This window comes from Erythranthe guttata, chromosome 4 (assembly GCF_056151865.1).
Source record: "Erythranthe guttata isolate IM_541 chromosome 4, IM_541, whole genome shotgun sequence".
Classification (NCBI taxonomy): domain Eukaryota; kingdom Viridiplantae; phylum Streptophyta; class Magnoliopsida; order Lamiales; family Phrymaceae; genus Erythranthe; species Erythranthe guttata.
This window is the reverse complement of record NC_142536.1, coordinates 192,759-217,517: the sequence shown is the minus strand read 5'-3', so window position 1 is coordinate 217,517 and position 24,759 is coordinate 192,759. Positions and strand designations below refer to the sequence as shown.

General features: G+C 35.4%; 3 long non-coding RNA genes across 8 annotated transcripts; all 3 read left to right on the top strand.

The window, feature by feature from the left end:
• Positions 1 to 1,931: 1,931 nt before the first annotated feature.
• On the top strand, positions 1,932 to 5,319 carry LOC148770852 (uncharacterized). Of its 3 annotated transcripts, XR_016030615.1 has the most exons (4): positions 1,942 to 2,272; positions 2,639 to 3,605; positions 3,790 to 4,030; positions 4,604 to 4,840. It is a non-coding gene; the product is annotated as an uncharacterized LOC148770852 (long non-coding RNA). The 3 variants fall into 3 exon arrangements; XR_016030613.1 differs by adding an exon at positions 5,083 to 5,319 and having other exon boundaries at positions 1,932 to 2,272; positions 2,639 to 4,962; XR_016030614.1 differs by having other exon boundaries at positions 1,938 to 2,272; positions 2,639 to 4,030; positions 4,604 to 5,319.
• Positions 5,320 to 5,328: 9 nt separating this feature from the next.
• Positions 5,329 to 6,651, top strand: LOC148770851 (uncharacterized). The gene is made up of 3 exons (XR_016030616.1): positions 5,329 to 5,895; positions 6,094 to 6,148; positions 6,235 to 6,651. It is a non-coding gene; the product is annotated as an uncharacterized LOC148770851 (long non-coding RNA).
• A 5,293-nt stretch (positions 6,652 to 11,944) lies between these two features.
• LOC105955435 (uncharacterized) lies at positions 11,945 to 24,656 on the top strand. Of its 4 annotated transcripts, XR_016030611.1 has the most exons (28): positions 11,945 to 13,097; positions 13,219 to 13,283; positions 13,441 to 13,767; positions 13,875 to 13,978; positions 14,134 to 14,458; positions 15,427 to 15,457; positions 15,618 to 15,731; positions 15,837 to 15,923; positions 16,031 to 16,131; positions 16,286 to 16,610; positions 16,976 to 17,028; positions 17,132 to 17,216; positions 17,493 to 17,611; positions 17,780 to 17,878; positions 18,018 to 18,113; positions 18,215 to 19,034; positions 19,137 to 19,167; positions 19,265 to 19,327; positions 19,445 to 19,474; positions 19,658 to 19,858; positions 19,987 to 20,062; positions 20,190 to 20,269; positions 20,880 to 20,991; positions 21,180 to 21,265; positions 21,624 to 21,709; positions 21,932 to 22,025; positions 22,193 to 22,298; positions 22,464 to 24,656. It is a non-coding gene; the product is annotated as an uncharacterized LOC105955435 (long non-coding RNA). The 4 variants fall into 4 exon arrangements; XR_016030612.1 differs by lacking the exons at positions 11,945 to 13,097; positions 13,219 to 13,283; positions 13,441 to 13,767; positions 13,875 to 13,978; positions 14,134 to 14,458 and adding an exon at positions 14,466 to 15,324 and having other exon boundaries at positions 15,427 to 15,490; positions 16,286 to 16,316; positions 16,477 to 16,610; positions 18,215 to 19,858; XR_016030610.1 differs by lacking the exons at positions 11,945 to 13,097; positions 13,219 to 13,283; positions 13,441 to 13,767; positions 13,875 to 13,978; positions 14,134 to 14,458 and adding an exon at positions 14,466 to 15,324 and having other exon boundaries at positions 16,286 to 17,611; positions 18,215 to 19,858.
• Positions 24,657 to 24,759: the final 103 nt, after the last annotated feature.

Below are 24,759 nucleotides of genomic sequence, written 5' to 3'. Positions count from 1 at the left end.
TAATATATTTTAGGTCAAAATAATATAAAGATTAGAATATTATATGGATGGTTAAGTGTTTTAATTTATGTTTTGGGAAAGAAATCTGAAAATTAGTGAAATAATTTTCGAAAATTCAAATTTTAAAATTTCTATATTAAGATTTGATGTGTTTTTAATATTGTTAGTTCGTTTTAGTATTAAAATATGTTTTGAATAGGCAAAGTTAGCGAAATAATAATAATTAGAAATCCCAATTTGTACTGTTTTTCTGTAATATTATTTATTTAATTTTTCTCAAAACCTTTTTTAATAAGTGAAAAATAATTCAAATATTTAATACTATATATTTAATAAATAATAAATAAATTTGGTAAGAATCTGAACAGCTGTCGATCGGTCTAATACGGCTTTCTCGACCCTACACCCGGTGATTATCACCGGGTGGGTCACCTCGTGCCACGTGTCACCAAATTTTAATTTGAATTAGTTTTGTATTTTAATTAGGATATTTCTAACACCATGTAATTTGTAATTTCTCTCTCTACGGTTTATTCAAACTACATGTTCATCCTTTCTTCACCAAAAATTAGGGATGGCAATGGGTCCGGGTTAGCCGGGTTTTGGACCCGGAACCGAACCACTTGGGGCGGGTTTGGGTCTCCTAAATGGGTTTGGGGCGGGTAATGGGTTTGTAAAACTAGACCCGGGCGGTTCTGGGTCGGGTAACGGGTTTTACAAGAACCGACCCAGAACCGACCCGTATATATATATATATTAATTACATGAACCGACCCAGAAGACAAGTATTGTAGGGTTTTTTTTATTATTTTTCTCGTTTGGGTGACGGTGCCGTACTGCCGTTTCTCCTTCCACCCACTGATCCAAGTTCCAACTTCCATACTTCTTCTTCCCCTTTTGTCTTCTTGACTTCTTGTCTTCTAATATCTCATTCTCTTATCCTCAATCTAACCCCAGGCCCACATCTACAACATCACTGCCATCATTTACTTAGGAATTTCAAATTGTAAGTTTAATATTTAAATAATATATTGCTAACAGGGGTTTGGATTTTAGAAGAAAAGGAAGCAAATATTAATTTCAAATTTTCTTTATTTGTTTGTTGTACTAATGTACTGTTTATTGGGGTTTTAAATTTTTTTTTTCATTTATAATCTGATATATAAAATTGCTTTGTTTGGTGGAAATGTGTCCATCGGGTCTAGCGGGTCTAGCGGGTTAGACCCGTTAAATCCGGGTTTCAAGCGGGGCGGGTCTGGGTTTAGATTTATACGGGTTGGGGCGGGTTTGGGTTCTAAAAAACTTTCACGGGTCGGTTCTTGGGTTTAGGCAAACCCGGCCCAGAACCGACCCGTTGCCATCCCTACCAAAAATCTGTATTTCCATCTCCATTGATACATCATCTCTGTGATTTGAATAACTGAATAAATATTTTTTTCTTATTTTCCTGAGATTGTTGGCATGTATTCCAAAGTGGAGCAAGCATCAATTGTTGGCATGTATTCCACGAGCAAGAGATACAGATCCAAGAAACCAACAAACCGGAATCGCTATAACCAATCTCTGCAAATTATTATTATTGACGAAAAAAGAAAAAGGAAAAAAAATTCTGCAATTTGACCCAGAAAAAAAAAATTGATTTAACAATTTTCGGCAATCTATGTTTTTTTGGGGCAAAAGTGTTTTCGGTTCTTGTTGAAGAGAAAAGGAAGCAGATAATCGAAATAGAAAAGCAAGACAAACTGAGAACTCAAGATAAACTGTACTACTTTGACAATGGTGAAGGTAGGATTTAACCCTCATTAATATTTTAAAAGAGAAATAATAAATAGAATTACAAAACTAACTAAAATTAAAATTTGGTGACACGTGGCACGAGGTGACCCCACCCGGTGATAATCACCGGGTGTAGGGTCGAGAAAGCCGTCTAATACAATATAAACGTTGCTTCGCGCGTAGCTTATTGTCTACGCACGCGCAATGTCACCTCTTTATAAACCCCCCCCCCCCCCCACCCCCAACAAAAAACATTCTCAGCTCTTCTGTCCGTTCTTTCTCTTCCCATCAGCCCCGACGTTTCTTCCGACGTTTCTTCCGTCCGTTTCTTCCGACGTTTCTTTCTTCTGTCCGTTTCTTCTGTCCGTTCTTTGTAAGCCCATCGTCCCCGCAACAAAAAGCTTCTCTTCTGTCCGTTCTTTTTTAATCCATCGGCCCTTCTGTCCGTTCTTTGTAAATCCGTCGGCCCCGCATTCTCAGGCTTCTCTTCTGTAAGGTAACGGCTTGTTCTCTTAGTTCAATATTTGTAGTTCTCTGTTTCTCTGTTTTTGTTTTGTTTTTTGTTTTATGATTTTTTCTTTAATTGTTCATTAAACGTATTCTCGACTTCTCTTCTATAAGGTTAGGGTTTTTCATTCACTTTCTTGGTTTTTTTAGAATGTTTTAGTTAATTGTTATGTGCTACATAACTCCTTCTCATTTAATCTTGGTTTTTTTACAATGTTTTCGTTAATTCTCATTTAATCTTGGTTTTTTTAGAATGTTTTCGTTACATAACTCCGTTCTCATTTAATCTTGGTTTTTTTAGAATGTTTTTCTATGTCTGATCTTCTCTAATTATCATGTTTATCTGAATATACAGATGCAAATCTCTCTGAAAGCCCTGACTGCTGAGAGTTCAAGATCCAGGACAAGGAATGGATCCCACCGGAGCAGCAAAGACTCCCCTCAACTTGAGGGTGACAGCGCTCTTGATGATTGCAATATTCAAAAGGAGTTTACCCTTTATCTTTGAGGTGGTGTGCAGATATTTGTTTAGACCCTAAGACCCTAATTGGGAAGACGATAACCCAAGAAGAAGCTAATTGGGAAGACGATAACCCAAGAAGAAGGGAACCCTCCTGACCAGACAACTTGAAGATGGGAGCACTCGTTTTTTTGTCAAAGACTCACACTGGAAAGACCTCCGAAACCATTGACAATGTTAACGCCAAAATTCAGGACAAGGAGGGCATTCCCCCGAATCAGCAGAGGTTGATCTTTGCTGGCAAGCAGTTGGAGGCAGACTATGATATTAAGAGACAGTCCACCCTTCACTTGGTACTGAGATTCTTCACTTGGTACTGAGGTTGAGGGGAGGGATCAGATGTCTGTTAAGTCTCAACCGATTCTACAAACCGCTTTTTTTTTTTTTTTTTTAATTTATTTATTTTTGGTTTCTCGTCTTTTCGCTATTTAAGCCATCTCAAATGGCTTTTTTTAAAACAATTCTGCCGTGCTGTTTAATTATGGTGATTGGTTTTGCATTTGAAACATTAAATTGGAGTTTTAAGCTCCATTCAGGATTTGCTCTTTTTTTATTGGTATTTTCTACTATTGATGCAGTTGCTTCTGTATTTTAAACCTCCGATGCTTCAGTTCGTAATGCAAGTCATTTTGCCACAATGTTGCTACTGTTGTATGGTCTGAAGTCCTTGCACAGTCAGCTTCATTGATAATATATTCAAAACTGCAGCATGGAATCCTTTGTGATCGGGCCGTGTCATATATGCCAGCATTTCAAATTCTTTTGTTATTTTCCTTGTTTAATGCAGAACCTGGCAAAAAGGGTACCTTCTTATTTCCTCTGATTCTATACTGTTTATTTTATGATTGTACAAACTAAAAATGAAGAAAATCATATGATATGAGTATATGGAAATTGAGTCTATGTTGTGACATGTAAGTCATGGAAGTTCAACTAAATTTTTTGATTTGCATAAATGGTCTGCCTGTTCAAATGGCTTTGGATAGAAGCTAAAGAGGTCATTGGGAGGTCGTTGAATAAAACCATTCGACACATTGATATGCAAAGTAATGAGGGTATCTGAGAATGATGCAACTACTGTCTGTATATTTGCCAAGTAGTGCTCTCAAGGAATAAGGCTGTGGTGGCACTGTCAAATTACTTCATTTCTTGTCGGTGAGGAAAGTGTTATATCGACAATCATGTCGTCTGAGACTACGTGGGTTGTATTATCTCCCAATAAGTGAGGTTGATTTCTTGATTGTGATGTGCTTGCTGCTGCATAAAATGCTCCTACTTGCTATATCAGTTTCTCATTAATGTGGTTACAGGTCATTCATTTATTTATAATATATTTGCTTTTACGTCAGCATGTAACAAGAATGAGTCCCGATCCTTTTGACTTTTTCCTTTTTAGATGCTATTGGAACATGTGGTATGATTGACGACCTTTTAGTCCTTCCTATATGTTCCTATTGTTGCTTTTTGCATGCTAATTTATGATGCTTGTTGTAAATACGTATTCTAGATCTCAATACTTCTTTTTCAGATTAGATATCCACCCTAAGGAAGATTGGTTGATAACTTAGAATAGTTGTTAAGCAAAAGGTTTAAACTGTACAAGAAATTCCTTCTTTCTTTGGTAACTCAGAATTTTATGGCTTATACACAACAGTAAGATACGAATGTTTTGTATCTTCGTCTATCTATTTACTGAATTTCTTGTGTTGCCTTTGTGCATAATGTCATTGAGTATCTTGAACTTTTGGTCTAGGTTTATGCAGTTGCTACCTCTTTAACATATGAATTCTTTTGTTTCAGTTATCCTTCTCGAGTCTTGGACATGTTTGTGGAACGAAATGTTTTAGGGTTAATCAGGTAAACCTGCTTAGTCTTTCCTTGTTGAAAGAAGATGGTTTTCTTTCTTGAGCAACTCGGATTTGTGTGGCTTATATACAACAGGTCAGAAGTATGTTTCTGTATCTGCATATGTCCAGTTAAAGGTGTTTTTGTCCTTTCTGCACAATTTCGTATGATTATTTAGTTTTTTTCTCGGCGGAGCTTGAAATGAATAGAAGTTAGTGCAACAAAATCACTTGAATGTGAGATTGGAGGTTACTGGTAGTTCCTGATGTAATGAAATTTCATATTTGGATTTACCCTCTACTGTTGGAATGAAGGTACCAACATCTACTATTTATTTTTCGGCTTCATTGTTATCCCCTATTTTTTGGATCATATATTTCTGGTATTCATTAATTGCTGTCGTGATTTAAACATATGATATTATTTTGTTTCAGTTTCCCATTTCTCGCATTGGACACATTTGGCGATGTCTATTTCAATTCTTGGTTGGTTTCCAGTTTGCAAGGTCCAGTAGCACTTATATTTGAAGAAGCAACTGCTGCTCAAACTCAAGTTGATGAAGACAATGAAAATCTCAAAGATGATCATCACATTCTCACTGGCATGTAAGGAACACTCATTCTTCTGTCTATATTTCTTTTTCCGTTTCTATAATTTATTATTTTTCTTCAAAGAGTCTATGTTAGGAAGCATATCCTTGGCCAAAACAAATAACATCCAGCAACTCAAAAATGGAAAATTGTTCCTACTTGTATAAATAAAACTTGTTCATGTTTGCTTGTCCGCTTACAGATTTTGTACGTTGACATTCTTTTATTGATGAATCAATTCTTGGGACTGAAGTAGAAACAAAGTAGAAGATTGAAGAGAAAGAATCGAAGTGGTCCATAAGGAGTCCCAGTTTACATCTTGTCCCCTACCCCCATGGTGGTTCCATTGGTCCTTGCGTCGTCAAACTCCGTCAATCTGTAGGGTTTGTTATCCGATTCCGTTTTAACTTTCTATTTTTCCTGATTAGGTCTTTTCCACTTCTGGCCGCAGTTCTGAAAGAAAATGGTAATTATTCAATTGTTTGTAATTTTTTCTATTAACCAGTGATTTTTGTTGCGTACCTAACTGAATTATAGAAAATGAGGTGGGCTCGGGAACCAAACATAGAAAAGGGCTTCAAGGATTCTTCACCAAGAAAGAATCCAGAGTCAACCAGAGAAATAAGAAACTAACTTACATCATTTACTCACCTATTGGTTAGTTCATGTCTTTTCTTGATGTATAAGTGTTCTTTAACTTGACAAATAATCTTTTATGTTGATTGTTTTTGAGATTTTTTAATTGTTTAGGTTCTTTATACTGAATTCCTGAGTACTTCTTGGTGTCTCTTTTCTGTTGATAGGGTTTTTTTAATTTTATATCAATCTGATTCTTTTTCCTTGCGATTATTGGAGGCGAAACACAGCTAACCCAGGTTGTTTGAATCCTCTTAGAAGCACAGATGAAGGGGTGAGTGGGCAGAACGAGCTTAGGTTTATTCTTAATCCTCTTTTACAGAACAAACTTAGGTTTTTTATTCTTTGTTTGCAGTGCAGGTTTTATTTGGTGTCCTCTATCTTTCTTCATCTTGATTCGGATCCTCATTCCTGAAATTCTCCCTTGTGAGGGGAGTCTCTAACAGAATGTGGTAGCTTAACTTTTTTCTGATGTTTATTATGATCTCATCTTTCTAAATTAACATCATAATTGCTTTACCTGCTATCTTATAGACGTTAAGACTTGAGAACTGTGGCAAACCATGCATCTGAACTAATTATTGGTAGGAGTTATTGAAGACACATTTGACCAATGCATGGTGTAAATATTAATGCCATGATTAGTATAACTTGCTTGTATAGGTGTATAAATTTTTTCAGCACTAGTGAACTTCAGGTTTCTCGGCTACTTCTATTTTTAATTTTTTTTTTGTGACTACTTTGTTATGATTTTTATCTGACTTCTGTTTCCAACGTGTTATGAGTCACAGTTTATTTTCAAATTTCCATAAATTTGAACGTTAAATAATCAGTTTTGGAACTCAAGATCAAGTGACATGTTTTAGTTTGGTAATTAAGTTGAATTTGTGCAGTAGATATCTATGGCGTTATCTGTAGCAGTCAAGAGGAGAAGCTTGTTATAAGTGTGGTAGCTCAGTTGTCAATATCGTTCACTATCTTCTATTTATGAGATTTAATCACCAGTTGTCTTCATTCACAGCGCTGCTCTAAAACTGTTTCATGCTTTGCAGGTGATGATGTAATGAGTTATACCTGTCTGCCTATCAAGAAATAAATAAGCTCGATTTGGAATTCAAGGAAATTAAAGTTCCCAAAAATAATATGTTACGGAGTATTTTTAAACTTTACGTGATTATTGCCCTTGTTGTTTGCAAAATTTCTTGTTATTTGCTCATTTACAGTGTTACAAAATGCTATCCTATATACACTACATTCATTTTTTGTCTGCCATGGGATGACCAACTGATTTATGATAATGGTTAACTACTATTATGTTTTAGTGTGTGAATGACTTTGGATAATTTCCTTCCAGGTCCAATTCAGTTTCCATCTTATCTATGTATATGCGGCTGGCCGTTTTTCATGGATAGCTCCCTAAGTTTTAAAGAGTGAAGACGAGCAACATCCATAGGTAATCTTACTCGAAGCTGAGGTCTTTGTTTTATTTTTGATTATTGTGATTATTGCCCTTATTGTTTGTAGATCACAAGCTCTTTTTAACAATTGAAACATCTCTCTTGTTTTTGGTTGTTGCATGAATTCGTTGGTTGTAGGGTCGAGATAAAAAGCGCAAGGACTAGATGTGCTATGGAAACTCTTCAGATAAGTGTCTTTCAGCTGACTTCTAACGGTTTTAATAGTTTTGTGTAGTACTACTTTCTGGACTGTGTGCTGAACTTCTTGTTATTTGCTAATTTTTCGGGTAATTTCCTTCCAGGCCCAATCCCTTATCCATCTCATTTGTGTTTCAGGTATTGAAGAGTGAAGACGAGCGTCCCATAGGTAATCTTACTCAGTTTCTTCCTTGAACATGAGGTCTTTGTTATATTTGATTATATTCAACCAATCATCTCTTTCACTTTCATGATATTCTGCTCGGGATGAACACTGCACTACTCTGTTCGGTAGATATGGTATAGCATGTATTGTTTTTGAAATGCAGGTTGTTAAAAAAATAAGGGCAAAATACTTGTGCTCAGTAGTTTATCAACCGTCGGCCCGAGCATATTCTTTTAGATCGACAATTGACAATTGAACTCAGGTATCGGCTTTCGTTTTTTTTTGGAACTCTTTTGATAGCTTTAATTATGAAGAGCTATAACTTGTTTTAATGCTTTATTCTTTAAATTTGTTTGCACAGGTAAAAGTATTGAAGTTAAATGCACTACAAATTCAATTTTGAACTCGTTATTGATAAAAAACAGTCTTACTTTTTATTTTGAAAAGGTGAGTAAATAATTTATAATTTTCATGTATTTATTTTAAAATTAAACGTATAGTCTATAGATATGAAGGTTTTTATGAGTCGCAGTTTATTTTCAAATTTCCATAAATTTGAAGGTTAAACTAATCAGTTTTTGGACACAAGATCAAGTGACATATTTTAGTTTGGTAATTAAGTTGAATTTGTGCCATAGAGATATCTATGGCATTATCTGTAGCAGACAAGAGGACAAGCCTATGATAATTGTGGTAGCTCAGTTGTAAATATCGTGCTTTATCTTCTATATATGAGATTTAATCACCAGTTGTCTTCATTCCCGGCGCTGCTCTAAAATTGTTTCTTGCTTTGCAGGTGATGATGTATTGAGTTCTACCAGTCTGCCTATCAAGAAACAAATAAGCTCAATTTGGAATGTCAGGAAATTATAGTTCCCGAATATAATATGTTACGAGGCATTTTGCCCTTGTTGTTCGTAAATCACAAGCTCTTTTTAAAAATTAAAATATCTCCTGTTTTTTTGGTTATTGGATGAATTGTTGATATTTGCTAATTCTTCGGGTAATTTCCTTCCAGGCCCAATTCCTTATCCATCTCATCTGTGTTTCAGGTATTGAAGAGTGAAGACGAACGTCCCATAAGTAATCTCACTCATTTTTTTCCTTGAACATGAGGTCTTTGTTGTGTTTGATTATATTCAACCAATCATCTGTTTCACTTTCCTGATATTTTGCTCGGAATGAACACTGCACTACTCTCTTCGGTAGCTATGGTGTATCGTGTATTGTTTTTGAAATGCAGGTTGGTGTTAGCTGGAGAGGGTGTTGGGCAAAATACTTGTGCTCGGTAGTTTATCAACCGTCAGGTCGAGCACATCCTTTTAGCATTAGTGCACTACTGTAAAATCGACAATTGAACTCGGGTATTTGCTTTCGTTTATTTTTTTCTTCGGAACTCTTTTCATAGTTTTCATTATGAAGAGCTATTACTTGTTTTAATGCTTTTTTATTTTAATTTATTGAAGTGAAACGTACTACAAATTCAATTTTTAGACTCTTTACTGATAAAAAATAGTCTTATTTTTTATTTTGAAAATGTGAGAAAATAATTTACAATTTTCATGTGTTTATTTTAAAATTAAACGCATAGTTTATAGATATGAAGGTTGTTATGAGTTGCAGTTTATTTGCAAATTTCCATAAATTTGACGGTTAAACTAATCAGTTTTGGAACACAAGATCAAGTGACATGTTTTAGTTTGGTAATTAAGTTGAATTTGTGCTGTAGATATCTATGGCTTTGTCTGTAGCAGTCAAGAGGAGATGCCTGTTATAAGTGTGGTAGCTGAATTGTCAACGTCGTTCCTTATCTTCTGTTTATGAGATTTAATCAACAGTTGTCTTCATTCACTGCGCTGCTCTAAAACTGTTTCATGGTTTGCAGGTGATGATGCCATGAGTTTATACAGGTCTGCCTATCGAGAAACAAATATTCTCGATTTCGTTTTTTAACACATCCGTTGCAATTGGTATTGCCTGAGGTCTTTGTTTTATTTTTGACTATTTTGAACCATTTTTTTTTGTTGGTTTTTGCTTCGAGATGATTTCTTACCTTCTGGTTTATGATTGTAGATTTACTTGTACTTGCAGGAACGCTTGTTCAATGAAGCTGGAGAGCTGATGTGGCATTTGTGCTCCAATATTATTAGATTCTTCAAGGACGACGACCACAAAGGCCATGAAAAGGTAAACGGGGATAAGAGTGCATTCATCTCATTCTCTTTAATTCCAATAATTTATATGTACCGCAACATGTTTTTATAGCATGCATTCTTTTTGAAATGCAGGTTTGTGATTACTTCAATTAAAACGCCAAAGGGTTTGGGCATTCGAGGTGACAGTAGCTGGAGAGCAAAAAATCTTATGTTCAGGCATTCGTTTATCAGGTGGCATTAGCTGGATTTTTTTATCTGATAAGCTCTCTTTCTATGCGTGTGCCCATTTACGTGAATTTGTGTGTCTATATGTTCTAATGGAGCTGTTCAGGTGACATTAGCTGTATTTTTTCTGATAAGCTCTCTTTCTATGTGTGTGCCCATCTCTTTCTACGTGTGTGGCCATGTGCGTGAATGTGTGTGTCTATATATTCTAATGGAGCTGTTGTTTATCAACCGTCGGCTCGAGCACATCCTTTTAGATCGACAATTGAACTCAGGTATCGGCTTTCGTTTTTTTTTTTTTTTTTGGAACTCTTTTGATAGCCTTAATTATGAAGAGCTATAACTTGTTTTAATGGTTTATTCAATAAATTTGTTTGAACATGTAGAAGTTTTGAAGTTAAATGCACTACAAATTCAACTTTTGAACTCTTTATTGATAATAAATAGTCTTATTTTTTATTTTGTAAAGGTGAGAAATTAATTTAAAATTTTCATGTATTTATTTTAAAATTAAACATTTAACCACCAGTTGTCTTCATTCCCAGCGCTGCTCTAAAATTGTTTCATGCTTTGCAGGTGATGATGTATTGAGTTCTACCGGTCTGCCTATCAAGAAACAAATAAGCTCGATTTGGAATTCCAGGAAATTATAGTTCCCGAATATAATATGTTACGGGGTATTTTGCCCTTGTTGTTCGTAAATCACAAGCTCTTTTTAAAAATTAAAATATCTCCTGTTTTTTCTGGTTGTTGGATGAATTATTGTTATTTGCTAATTCTTCGGGTAATTTCCTTCCAGGTCCAATTCCTTATCCATCTCATCCGTGTTTCAGGTATTGAAGAGTTAAGACGAACGTCCCATAGGTAATATCACTCAGTTTCTTCCTTGAACACGAGGTCTTTGTTGTATTTGATTGTATTCAACCAATCATCTCTTTCACTTTCCTGATATTTTGCTCGGAATGAACACTGCACTACTCTCTTCGGTAGATATGGTGTATCATGTATTACTGGAGTTCCAGGAAATTATTACAGTTCCCCAATATAATTATGTTACGGAGTATTTTTAAACTTTACGTGATTATTGCCCTTGTTGTTTGTAGATCACAAGCTGTTTTTACAAATTAAAATAACTCTCTTGTTTTTGGTTGTTGCATGAATTCGTTGGCTGTTGGGTCGAGATAAAAAGCGCAAGGACTAGATGTGCTATGGAAACTCTTCAGATAAGTGTCTTTCATCTGACTTCTAACGGTTCTAATAGTTTCGTGTGGTACTACTTTCTGGACTTTCTGCTGAACTTGTTGATATTTGCTAATTTTTCGGGTAATTTCCTTCCAGGCCCAATCCCTTATCCATCTCATTTGTGTTTCAGGTATTGAAGAGTGAAGATGAGCTTCCCATAGGTAATCCTACTCAGTGTCTTCCTTGAACATGAGGTCTTTGTTATATTTGATTATATTCAACCAATCATCTCTTTCACTTTCATGATATTCTGCTCGGGATGAAAACTGCACTACTCTGTTCGGTTGATATGGTGTAGCATGTATTGTTTTTGAAATGCAGGTTTGTGTTAGCTGGAGAGGGTGTTGTTAAATAAATGAGGGCAAAATACTTGTGCTCAGTAGTTTATCATCCGTCGGCTCGAGCACATCCTTTTAGATCGACAATTGAACTCAGGTATCGGCTTTCGTTTTTTTTAATTTCGGAACTCTTTTGATAGCTTTAATTATGAAGACCTATAACTTGTTTTAATGGTTTATTCCATAAATTTGTTTGAACAGGTAGAAGTATTGAAGTTAAATGCACTACAAATTCAACTTTTGAACTCTTTATTGATAATAAATAGTCTTATTTTTTATTTTGATAAGGTGAGAAATTAATCTAAAATTTTCATGTATTTATTTTAAAATTAAACATTTAACCACCAGTTGTCTTCATTCCCGGCGCTGCTCTAAAATTGTTTCATGCTTTGCAGGTGATGATGTATTGAGTTCTACCGGTCTGCCTATCAAGAAACAAATAAGCTCGATTTGGAATTCCAGGAAATTATAGTTCCCGAATATAATATGTTACGGGGTATTTTGCCCTTGTTGTTCGTAAATCACAAGCTCTTTTTAAAAATTAAAACATCTCCTGTTTTTTCTGGTTGTTGGATGAATTGTTGTTATTTGCTAATTCTTCGGGTAATTTCCTTCCAGGCCCAATTCCTTATCCATCTCATCTGTGTTTCTGGTATTGAAGAGTGAAGACGAACGTCCCATAGGTAATCTCACTCAGTTTCTTCCTTGAACACGAGGTCTTTTTTGTATTTGATTGTATTCAACCAATCATCTCTTTCACTTTCCTGATATTTCGCTCGGAATGAACACTGCACTACTCTCTTCGGTAGATATGGTGTATCATGTATTGTTTTTGAAATGCAGGTTGGTGTTAGCTGGAGAGGGTGTTGTTTAAAAAATAAGGGCAAAATACTTGTGCTCAGTAGTTTATCAACCGTCAGGTCGAGCACATCCTTTTAGCATTAGTGCACAACTGTAAAATCGACAATTGAACTCGGGTATTTGCGTTCGTTTGTTTTTTTCTTCCGAACTCTTTTGATAGCTTTCATTATGAAGAGCTATAACTTGTTTTAATGCTTTTTTATTTTAATATATTGAAGTGAAACATACTGCAAATTCAATTTTTGAACTCTTTACTGATAAAGAATAGTCTTATTTTTTATTTTGAAAATGTGAGAAAATAATTTACAATTTTCATGTATTTATTTTAAAATTAAACGCATAGTTTATAGATATGGAGGTTGTTATGAGTCGCAGTTTATTTTCAAATTTCCATAAATTTGACGGTTAAACTAATCAGTTTTGGAACTCAAGATCAAGTGACATGTTTTAGTTTGGTAATTAAGTTGAATTGGTGCTGTAGATATCTATGGCTTTATCTACCGGTCTGCCTATCAAGAAACAAATAAGCTCGATTTGGAATTCCAGAAAATTAAAGGTCCTGAATATAATATGTTACGAGGTATTTTGCTCTTGTTGTTCGTAAATCACAAGCTCTTTTTACAAATTAAAATATCTCCTGTTTTTCTGGTTGTTGGATGAATTGTCTTTATTTGCTAATTTTTCGGGTAATTTCCTTCCAGGCCCTATTCCTTATCCATCTCATCTGTGTTTCAGGTTTTGAAGAGTGAAGACGAGCGTCCCATAGGTAATCTCACTCAGTTTCTTCCTTGAACATGTGGTCTTTGTTGTATTTGATATATTCAACCAATCATCTCTTTCACTTTCCTGATATTTTGCTCGGAATGAACTGCACTACTCTATTCGGTAGATATGGTGTATCATGTATTGTTTTTGAAATGCAGGTTGGTGTTAGCTGGAGAGGGTGTTGTTTAAAAAATAAGGGCGAAATACTTGTGCTCAGTAGTTTATCAACCGTTAGGTCGAGCACAGCCTTTTCGCATTAGTGCACTACTGTAAAATCGACAATTGAACTCGGGTATTTGCTTTCGTTTATTTTTTTCTTCGGAACTCTTTTGATAGCTTTAATTATGAAGAGCTATAACTTGTTTTAATGCTTTATTCTGTAAATTTATTTGAACAGGTAGAAGTATTGAAGTTAAATGCACTACAAATTCAATTTTTGAACTCTTTATTAATAAAAAATAGTCTTATTTTTTTTATTTTGAAAGGTGAGAAATTAATTTAATATTTTCATGTATTTATTTTAAAATTAAACGTTTAATCACCAGTTGTCTTCATTCCCGGCGCTGCTCTAAAATTGTTTCATGCTTTGCAGGTGATGATGTATTTAGTTCTACCGGTCTGACGCCTATCAAGAAACAAATAAGCTCGATTTGGAATTCCAGAAAATTAAAGGTCCTGAATATAATATGTTACGAAGTATTTTGCCCTTGTTGTTCGTAAATCACAAGCTCTTTTTACAAATTAAAATATCTCCTGTTTTTCTGGTTGTTGGATGAATTGTTGTTATTTACTAATTTTTCGGGTAATTTCCTGCCAGGCCCAATTCCTTATTCATCTCAACTGTGTTTCAGGTATTGAAGAGTGAAGACGAGCGTCCCACAGGTAATCTCACTCAGTTTCTTCCTTGAACATGTGGTCTTTGTTGTATTTGATTATATTCAACCAATCATCTCTTTCACTTTCTTGATATTTTGCTCGGAATGAACACTGCACTACTCTCTTCGATATATTTGGTGGATCATGTATTGTTTTTGAAATGCAGGTTGGTGTTAGCTGGAGAGGGTGTTGTTTAAAAAATAAGGGCAAAATACTTGTGCTCCGTAGTTTATCAACCGTCAGGTGGAGCACAGCCTTTTCGCATTAGTGCACTACTGTAAAATCGACAATTGAACTCGGGTATTTGCTTTCGTTTATTTTTTCCTTCGGAACTCTTTTGATAGCTTTCATTATGAAGAGCTATAACTTGTTTTAATGCTTCTTTATTTTAATATATTGAAGTGAAATGTACTACAAATTCAATTTTTAAACTCTTTACTGATAAAAAATAGTCTTATAAGATGGATTTTTTATCTGATAAGCTCTCTTTCTATGCGTGTGCCCATTTGCGTGAATGTGTGTGTCTATATGTTCTAATGGAGCTGTTCAGGTGACATTAGCTCTGATAAGCTCTCTTTCTGTGTGTGTGCCCATGTCTTTCTACGTGTGTGCCCATGTACGTGAATGTGTGTGTGTCTATATATACTAGTGGAGCTGTTGTGATGATTGTTGATTATTTTGTGGAGCTGATAAATTGGGCATCTAGAAAACCCTCCCGTAGTTTGGCGTGGCGAATCCGGATGGGCTGTGATTTTGGGGAAATTTATATTTCCTCTGATCGCATGCAACCGGTGATTCTGCAGCTAACCACGGAATGGTTGGATGACGTCTCTTTTCCAGCTTTAACAATTGAACAACAGATCTGAGCCTCATGTCCTTTAGTTCTCTGTATCTATAACTTGATTACTACTGGAGTTCCAGGAAATTACAGTTCCCCAATATAATTATGTTACGGAGTATTTTTAAACTTTACGTGATTATTGCCCTTGTTGTTTGTAGATCACAAGCTGTTTTTACAAATTAAAACAACTCTCTTGTTTTTGGTTGTTGCATGAATTTGTTGGCTGTTGGGTCGAGATAAAAAGCGCAAGGACTAGATGTGCTATGGAAACTCTTCAGATAAGTGTCTTTCATCTGACTTCTAACGGTTCTAATAGTTTTGTGTGGTACTACTTTCTGGACTTTGTGCTGAACTTGTTGTTATTTGCTAATTTTTCGGGTAATTTCCTTCCAGGCCCAATTCCTTATCCATCTCATTTGTGTTTCAGGTATTGAAGAGTGAAGACGAGCGTCCCATAGGTCATCTTACTCAGTGTCTTCCTTGAACATGAGGTCTTTGTTATATTTGATGATATTCAACCAATCATCTCTTTCACTTTCATGATATTCTGCTCGGGATGAAAACAGCACTACTCTGTTCGGTTGATATGGTGTAGCATGTATTGTTTTTGAAATGCAGGTTGGTGTTAGCTGGAGAGGGTGTTGTTAAAAAAATGAGGGCAAAATACTTGTGCTCAGTAGTTTATCAACCGTCGGCTCGAGCACATCCTTTTAGATCGACAATTGAACTCAGGTATCGGCTTTCATTTTTTTTTTTTTTGGGAACTCTTTTGATAGCTTTAATTATGAAGAGCTATAACTTGTTTTAATGGTTTATTCTTTAAATTTGTTTGAACAGGTAGAAGTATTGAAGTTAAATGCACTACAAATTCAACTTTTGAACTCTTTATTGATAAAAAATAGTCTTATTTTTTATTTTGAAAAGGTGAGAAATTAATTTAAAAATTTCACGTATTTATTTTAAAATTAAACGTTTAATCACCAGTTGTCTTCATTCCCGGCGCTGCTCTAAAATTGTTTCATGCTTTGCAGGTGATGATGTATTGAGTTCTACCGGTCTGCCTATCAAGAAACAAATAAGCTCGGTTTGGAATTCCAGGAAATTATAGTTCCCGAATATAACATGTTACGGGGTATTTTGCCCTTGTTGTTCGTAAATCACAAGCCTTTTTAAAAATTAAAATACCTCCTTTTTTTCTGGTTGTTGGATGAATTGTTGTTATTTGCTAATTCTTCGGGTAATTTCCTTCCAGGCCCAATTCCTTATTCATCTCATCTGTGTTTCAGGTATTGAAGAGTGAAGACGAACGTCCCATAGGTAATCTCACTCAGTTTCTTCCTTGAACACGAGGTCTTTGTTGTATTTGATTGTATTCAACCAATCATCTCTTTCACTTTCCTGATATTTTGCTCGGAATGAACACTGCACTACTCTCTTCGGTAGATATGGTGTATCATGTATTGTTTTTGAAATGCAGGTTGGTGTTAGCTGGAGAGGGTGTTGTTTAAAAAATAAGGGCAATATACTTGTGCTCAGTAGTTTATCAACCGTCAGGTCGAGCACATCCTTTTAGCATTAGTGCACTACTGTAAAATCGACAATTGAACTCGGGTATTTGCTTTCGTTTATTTTTTTCTTCGGAACTCTTTTGATAGCTTTCATTATGAAGAGCTATAACTTGTTTTAATGCTTTTTTATTTTAATTTATTTAAGTGAAACGTACTACAAATTCAATTTTTAAACTCTTTACTGATAAAAAATAGTCTTATTTTTTATTTTGAAAATGTGAGAAAATAATTTACAATTTTCATGTGTTGATTTTAAAATTAAACGCATAGTTTATAGATATGAAGGTTGTTATGAGTCGCAATTTATTTTCAAATCTCCATAAATTTGACGGTTAAACTAATCAGTTTTGGAACACAAGATCAAGTGACATGTTTTAGTTTGATAATTAAGTTGAATTTGTGCTGCAGATATCTATGGCTTTATCTGTAGCAGTCAAGAGGAGAAGCCTGTTATAAGTGTGGTAGCTGAATTGTCAACGTCGTTCTTTATCTTCTGTTTATGAGATTTAATCAACAGTTGTCTTCATTCACTGCGCTGCTCTAAAACTGTTTCATGGTTTGCAGGTGATGATGCCATGAGTTTATACAGGTCTGCCTATCGAGAAACAAATATTCTCGATTTGGTTTTTTAACACATCCGTTGCAATTGGTATTGCCTCTTCTCCTTTATCTCCTCTGAGATCCTAAGCTGGATAATTTCTGACTCTCTTTCTATGTGTGTGCCCGTGTGCGTATGTATTCTAAATAAACTGCTATGATGATTCTTGATACGTTTCGAGCTGAAAGCATTTAGAAACCCTCCCGTATCCTGATCATTGCTGGAATGCTTTAAAATTACTGTTCCGCAATATAATTATGTTACAGAGTATTGTTGAACTTTACGTGATGAAAGTCACAACTTCTGTTTCTTGTTTTTTGTTCTTAGAAATCATTGGTTGTTGTCCACCTTACTTGTATAATGGATGGGGATAAAAGCGCAAGGACTAGATGTGCTCTGGAAACTCTTCAGATAAGTGTCTTCCAGCTGACCTGCAAAACTTGCAGGTTGTTTGCAAAATTTCTTGTTATCTGCTCATCTACGGTGATACAAAATGCTATCCTATATACACTATATTCATTTTTTTCTGCCATGGGATGACCACCTGATTTATGATAATGGTGAACTACTATTATGTTTTAGTGTGTGAATGACTTTGGGTAATTTCCTTCCAGGTCCAATTCAGTTTCCATCTTATCTATGTATATGCGGTTGGCCGTTTTTCATGGATAGCTCCCTAGGTTTTGAAGAATGAAGACGAGCAGCATCCATGGGTAATCTTACTCGAAGCTGAGGTCTTTGTTTTATTTTTGACTATTTTGAACCATTTTTTTTTTTTTTTTTGTTCTTTTGTTGCTTCGAGATGATTTCTTACCTTCTGGTTTATGATTGTAGATTTACTTGTACTTGCAGGAACCCTTGTTCAATGAAGCTGGAGAGCTGATGTGGCATTTGTGCTCCAGTATTATTAGATTCTTCAAGGACGACGACCACATAGGCCATGAAAAGGTAAACGGGGATAAGAGTGCATTCGTCTCATTCTCTTTGATTCCAATAATTTATATGTACCGCAACATCTTTTCATAGCATGCATTCTTTTTGAAATGCAGGTTTGTGATTACTTCAATCAAAACGCCAAAGGGTTTGGGCATGCGAGGTGACATTAGCTGGAGAGCAAAAAACTTATGTTCAGGCATTAGTTTATCAGGTGGCATTAGCTGGATTTTTTATCTGATAAGCTCTCTTTCTAGCGTGTGCCCATTTGCGTGAATGTGTGTGTCTATATGTTCTAATGGAGCTGTACAGGTGACATTAGCTGTATTTTTTCTGATAAGCTCTCTTTCTATGTGTGTGCCCACCTTTTTCTACGTGTCTGCCCATGTGCGTGAATGTGTGTGTCTATATATACTAGTGGAGCTGTTGTGATGATTGTTGATTATTTTGTGGAGCTGATAAATTGGGCATCTAGAAAACCCTCCCGTAGTTTGGCGTGGCGAATCCGGATGGGCTGTGATTTTGGGGAAATTTATATTTCCTCTGATCGCATGCAACCGGTGATTCTGCAGCTAACCACGGAATGGTTGGATGACGTCTCTTTTCCAGCTTTAACAATTGAACAACAGATCTGAGCCTCATGTCCTTTAGTTCTCTGTATCTATAACTTGATTACTACTGGAGTTCCAGGAAATTACAGTTCCCCAATATAATTATGTTACGGAGTATTTTTAAACTTTACGTGATTATTGCCCTTGTTGTTTGTAGATCACAAGCTGTTTTTACAAATTAAAACAACTCTCTTGTTTTTGGTTGTTGCATGAATTTGTTGGCTGTTGGGTCGAGATAAAAAGCGCAAGGACTAGATGTGCTATGGAAACTCTTCAGATAAGTGTCTTTCATCTGACTTCTAACGGGTTTTAATAGTTTTGTGTGGTACTACTTTCTAGACTTTTTGCTGAACTTGTTGTTATTTGCTAATTTTTCGGGTAATTTCCTTCCAGGCCCAATCCCTTATCTATCTCATTTGTGTTTCAGGTATTGAATAGTGAAGACGAGCGTCCCATAGGTAATCTTACTCAGTGTCTTCCTTGAACATGAGGTCTTTGTTATATTTGATTATATTCAACCAATCATCTCTTTCACTTTCATGATATTCTGCTCAGGATGAACACTGCACTACTCTGTTCGGTTGATATGGTGTAGCATGTATTGTTTTTCAAATGCAGGTTGGTGTTAGCTGGAGAGGGTGTTGTTTATAAAATAAGTGCAAAATACTCGTGCTTATTATATTTTTTCACTTTCCAATATTTTCTCGCATTGACCAAATATTATTAGAATTTCAGAATTCAGGCTCAGCTTGGGATGGTTGCTGGGTGAGCTATCTCCCTCATGAAGTGCCGTTTTTCGTAAAGACGTTTTATTAGTATTTGGAAATTAGATCTCGTGTCAGTTTTTTTTTAAAGAAGCTGTATATTAATTAGCATGTTTTCTTAACTTGTTATTATTTTTGTATTTTACCCAATTACTTGAACTTACCGGTTTTATTTTTCCTACAGGTTATTCATCAGAATACAGTATATCGTATGATTAGATTATCAACGATTTGTGTACTTTAAACTGGGACGATAACTATAATACTCGAAGTGTGTCCACTGAATAAGTACATGATGGTCTTTGTTCACCTGGAAGCCCATAAATTCGTCCCATATCAGTAAAGACATGTTGAAAGAATTTAATCTTTCCAACTTTTATAATAGGTGAGAAGAATTTTCCCCCAACTATATGGGTTATTTTGTTTCTTCATGGTTTTGGTTATACCTGCTAACTTTCCGATACTTCAGTATGTTAATTTTCTTGGATTTTCTGTATGTCCTGTTGATTTCAGAATGTTGATTTTGTACCATCAGACGTGTCATAGCAGCAGTTCCTAAAAAATCTCTCTCAACACATACACACTCTATGTAAGCTAAGTTGTTCGTCAATCCCTTGGGTCATCTTCGGTGGATTTTTGGATCTTATAAATTTTTGATGATTTTATTATGTTGATTTTGAAAATATGACCTCATCATGTTAATGATTTTCTTGCAGGAATGGATAAATTGAAAAACTTGGTTGCAGGTTGCCAGGCTTCTAATGGGCACATACAGGGGCGGACCCAGATACTACTGGTAGGGGGGCTAAATTTTATTTTGGGGGGCTATAGGACAAAATTAGTAGATAATTAATAATATAAAATAAAAAGGCACTAAAAAAATGACCAACTTTTTTTCCCTGCAGGGGCGGGAGCCCCCCAAGTCACAAGGTGGTTCCCCCCCTGGGCACATACGTGATACTCCCTCTGTCCCATATTATATGTCTTTTTAGAGAGTTTTTTTTGTCCCAAATTATTTGTCATTTTAGATTTTCAATGCATCATTAATTGCACTATTTTCAATTTTACCCTTTATCACTCCTAATTAGTTAGTTGTAAAATAATTAATGTCAAGGATATATTAGTATTTTCCTATACTTTTCACTATAATCTATACACATTTATTGATTTTCTTAATATGTGTGCAACAACTCAAAACGTCACTTAAATTGGGACGGAGGGAGTACAGTTTTGTCCAACTCTTGCTTTCTAACTACTGATAATGCACATGCTTGATGATCTGATGTGGAACCGCATCAGAGGAAGGGGGATTTGTTGTCACGAGGGTTTTCCAATTATTTTTTTTTCTTTGGTATAATACTGTTGCATTAATTTACCATAGTTATCGGTTAATAATTACTTCTCAGCTAGTTGAGCTTGCGGACTTGGCTTTCTAGCCCTTTCTTCGTGACCATCCTGAGGATACACTTTTCTGTTGGTGAGGGTTATTATGGATACACTGGCATCAATGCGCAAAAGGTGTTAATTTCTTGGTCTCTATTACTTGTGTAATTAACAATCTTTTTGGTAGTTATCCTTAAAGCCGTTATAGGTATATGGCAATTGCATATCCGGTCATTCACTTCACTACCACGGATAACCTATCACTAATTAGTGATTGGTTTGAGTAATCTAAACATTTAATATCACTAATATCACAATTGCAGTGCCCAGAATCTCAGTTCGTTGAAATTGTTTCAGATTCCTTCCTTTGGTACCTGAGGAGTATTACGGGTTTGATGCCACCCAATAGGTGCTCACCTTTAACTATTAGGCTCAATAATCTATCTTTCAATTCCTAATTTAATTTCAAGAATGACATGCATAGTTTATCCAGGAATGAGGTTATTTTGGTTTTATTTATGATATTGCAGAATATTTCCCCTTTGCCTTATGCTAGTTCACATGTTCAGACTGAATCTAGTTGTTTCTTCATCTGGAGCTCAAGTGAAAAACGTTTTCTGTATTTATAAAATTTACATGAGTTGTCCCCCCCCAATCCCCCCCCCCCCCCCCCCCCCCCCCCCCCGTGTTTCTTGCCTTGGTTGTTTGCTAATCACAAGTTTCTTCTTACAAACTAATCCATCTTTCTTGTTTTTGGTTGTTCCAAGAATTTGTTGGGTTGTTGGCCACCTATACCTCTATTATGGGTCGAGATAAAAGCGCAAGGATTGGATGTGCTATGGTAACTCTTCAGGTAAGTGTCTTGCAGCTGACATGCTAACAGTTCTATCAACCTAACAGTGCTAATGAAAACTATTTCTGGACTGCTTGCTGAACTTCTTGTTATCTGCTCATTTTTGGTGTTACAAAATGCTATTACAAAATGCTATACCATATACACTATATTCGAATATTTCTGCTCATTGACGACTGTTATATTTGAGTGTTTGAATGACTTTAGAATATTTCCTTCCAGGTCGAATTCCTTTTCTGTCTCATCTATGTAAAAGCGGCTGGCCATTTTTGGATAGCTCCCCTAGGTGTTGAAGAGTGAAGACGAACATCCATAGGTAATCTTACTCGGTTTCTTCCTTGAACATGAGGTCTTTGTTATATTTGATTTTGGTGAACGATTTATTTGATCTTTTGTTGCTTCGAGATGATTTTACCTTCTGGTTTATTATTGTACAGTTACTGGTACTTATAGGCCGTATAAGACACTATTGATCTTATGTAGGCACGCTTGTTCATTGAAGCCGGAGTGTTGATGTGGCTCTTGGGAACCAGTATTCTTAGATGCTTCAAGGATGACGATCACATAGGCCATGAAAATGTAAAGGAAGGTTAGATTGCGTTCATCTCCTTCTCGTTGATTCCAATAATTCATATGTACCGCTACATCTTTCCTTTTCCTGATTGTCTATATTTGGTTTACTTCACGCTTTTCTTACGCTCTGAGGAATGACCACTAGAATTACTCTGTAGCATGTATTCGTTTTGAAATGCAGGTTGGTGATTACTTCAAATAAATTACCAAAGGGTTTGGGCATCCAGTTGGTCCTTTTAGCATTGGTGCATTCCTATAAATCCGACAACAGAACTCAGGTATTTCCATTTATTGTTTGGAACTCGTTTGATACCTTTAATTATGCAAAGCTTTTACTTGGAACTGAAGGGAATATTACTCCACAGAATGTTTATTCTATCTCAGTTAGCATAAAATAGATACATCAATTTCGTCAAACAAGGCTATTAGTAGAGACCTGAATTACGTATTTCTCAATAAAATAAAATGAAACTAAAAGATAGATGTGGAAATGCCCAGTGAGTATGTTTGGTCATTGTAAGTCTTGAATGTGAGAGTGCTGGATGGTTGATGCCCTTTCCACATCTATGATTTACAGTCTATCTATTACCTATGTCTATATATTGTAATGGGGTTATGATGATTCTTGATAATTTGTGGAGCTGATGAATTGAGCATCTAGAAAACCCTCCCGTAGTTTGGCGTGGCGAATCCGGATGGCTGTGATTTGGGGGAAATTTATATTTCCTCTGATCGCATGCAACCGGTGATTCTGCAGCTAGCCACGGAATGGTTGGAGGACGTCTCTTTTCCAGCTTTAACAATTGAACAACAGATCTGAGTCTCATGTCCTTTAGTTCTCTGTATCTAACTTGATCATTACTGGAATTCCAGGAAATTAAAGTTCCCCAATATAATTATGTACGGAGTATTTTTAAACTTACGTGATTATTGCCCTTGCTGATTGTAAATCACAAGCACTTTTTACAAATTAAAATATCTCTCTTGTTTTTGGTTGTTGCATGGATTCGTTGGTTGTTGGGTCGAGATAAAAGCGCAAGGACTAGATGTGCTATGGAAACTCTTCTAAGTGTCTTTCAGCTGACTTTCTAACGGTTTTAACAGTTTTTATGTTGTACTACTTTCTGGACTGTGAGCTGAACTTGTTGTTATTTGCTCATTTTTCGGGTAATTTCCTTCCATGCCTAATTCTTTAACCATCTCATCTATGTTTCATGTATTGAAGAGTGAAGACGAGTGTCGCATAGGTAATCGTACCCAGTTTTTTCCTTCAACCAATCATCTCTTTCAATTGCCTGATATTCTGTTCGGAATATACACTGCAATACTCTGTTCGGTAGATATGGTGTAGCATGTATTGTTTTTGAAATGCAGGTTGGTGTTAGCTGGAGAGAGTGTTGTTTAAAAAATAAGGGCAAAATACTTGTGCTCAGTAGTTTATCAACGGTCGGGTTGAGCACATCCATTTAGCATTAGTGCAATCCTGTAAAATCGATAATTAAATTCTGGTATTTGCTTTTTTTTTTTTTTTTTTTGGAACTCTGTTGGTAGCTTTAATTATGAAGAGCTATAACTTGTTTTAATGCTTTATTATTTAAATTTGTTTGATTAGGTAAAAGTATTGAAGGGAAATGTACTACAAATTCAATTTTTGAACTCTTTATTGATAAAAAATATAGTCTTATTTTTTATTTTGAAAAGGTGAGAAAATTAAAAAGTTTCATGTATTTATTTTAACATTAAACTTAATAGTTTATAAATACGAAGGTAACTTGTTATGAGCCGCAGTTTATTTTCAAATTAAACGTATATGTTATTCTGGTTGCTTTCCTCAGATTTTCTGCTTTTGGTTTCTTTACACCTTTGGTTGCTTCACAGTGCAATGGTTTCGCTGCTGCGACGGGATTCAACTTTGGATATCCGGATGGGAGAACCTTTTTCTTCCATCAACCAATGGGAGGCCGACTATGTGATGGATGTTTAATCATTGATTTCCTCTGTAAGCATATGTATTATCAATTTATCATGTTCTGCTCTAATGTTTTTAAATTACAGGAACAAATATACTCTCAACCAAATACTCCACACGTCTTCTGGAGTTCAACTTCATTTGTTTTAGTGCTTGAAATATTTCCAACTTATATATAACAAATGATCAAATAAAACGAACTCTTGTTGAATATGTGGGTGGAATCTGGGATAGCCGATTGTCATGGTTGTTCATGTTTGATTTTAATTGTGGTATGTCTCTATAAGCAATTAATAAAGATGACAATATGGAAGTTATAGTTTTCTTGGTATAGTAAATTTGTACAGTATATAAACTGTAGGATAACATACTCACATTTGTTTAAAAATAGACAAATTTGTGGTATTTTTTTTTTCTTTTTTTTTGCTATTTGCAGTTTTGGGGGGGGTTTTGATATTTTTAAAAGTTTTGGGGGGTTTTGTTAGAAACCGCGAATAGCAATTTTGTG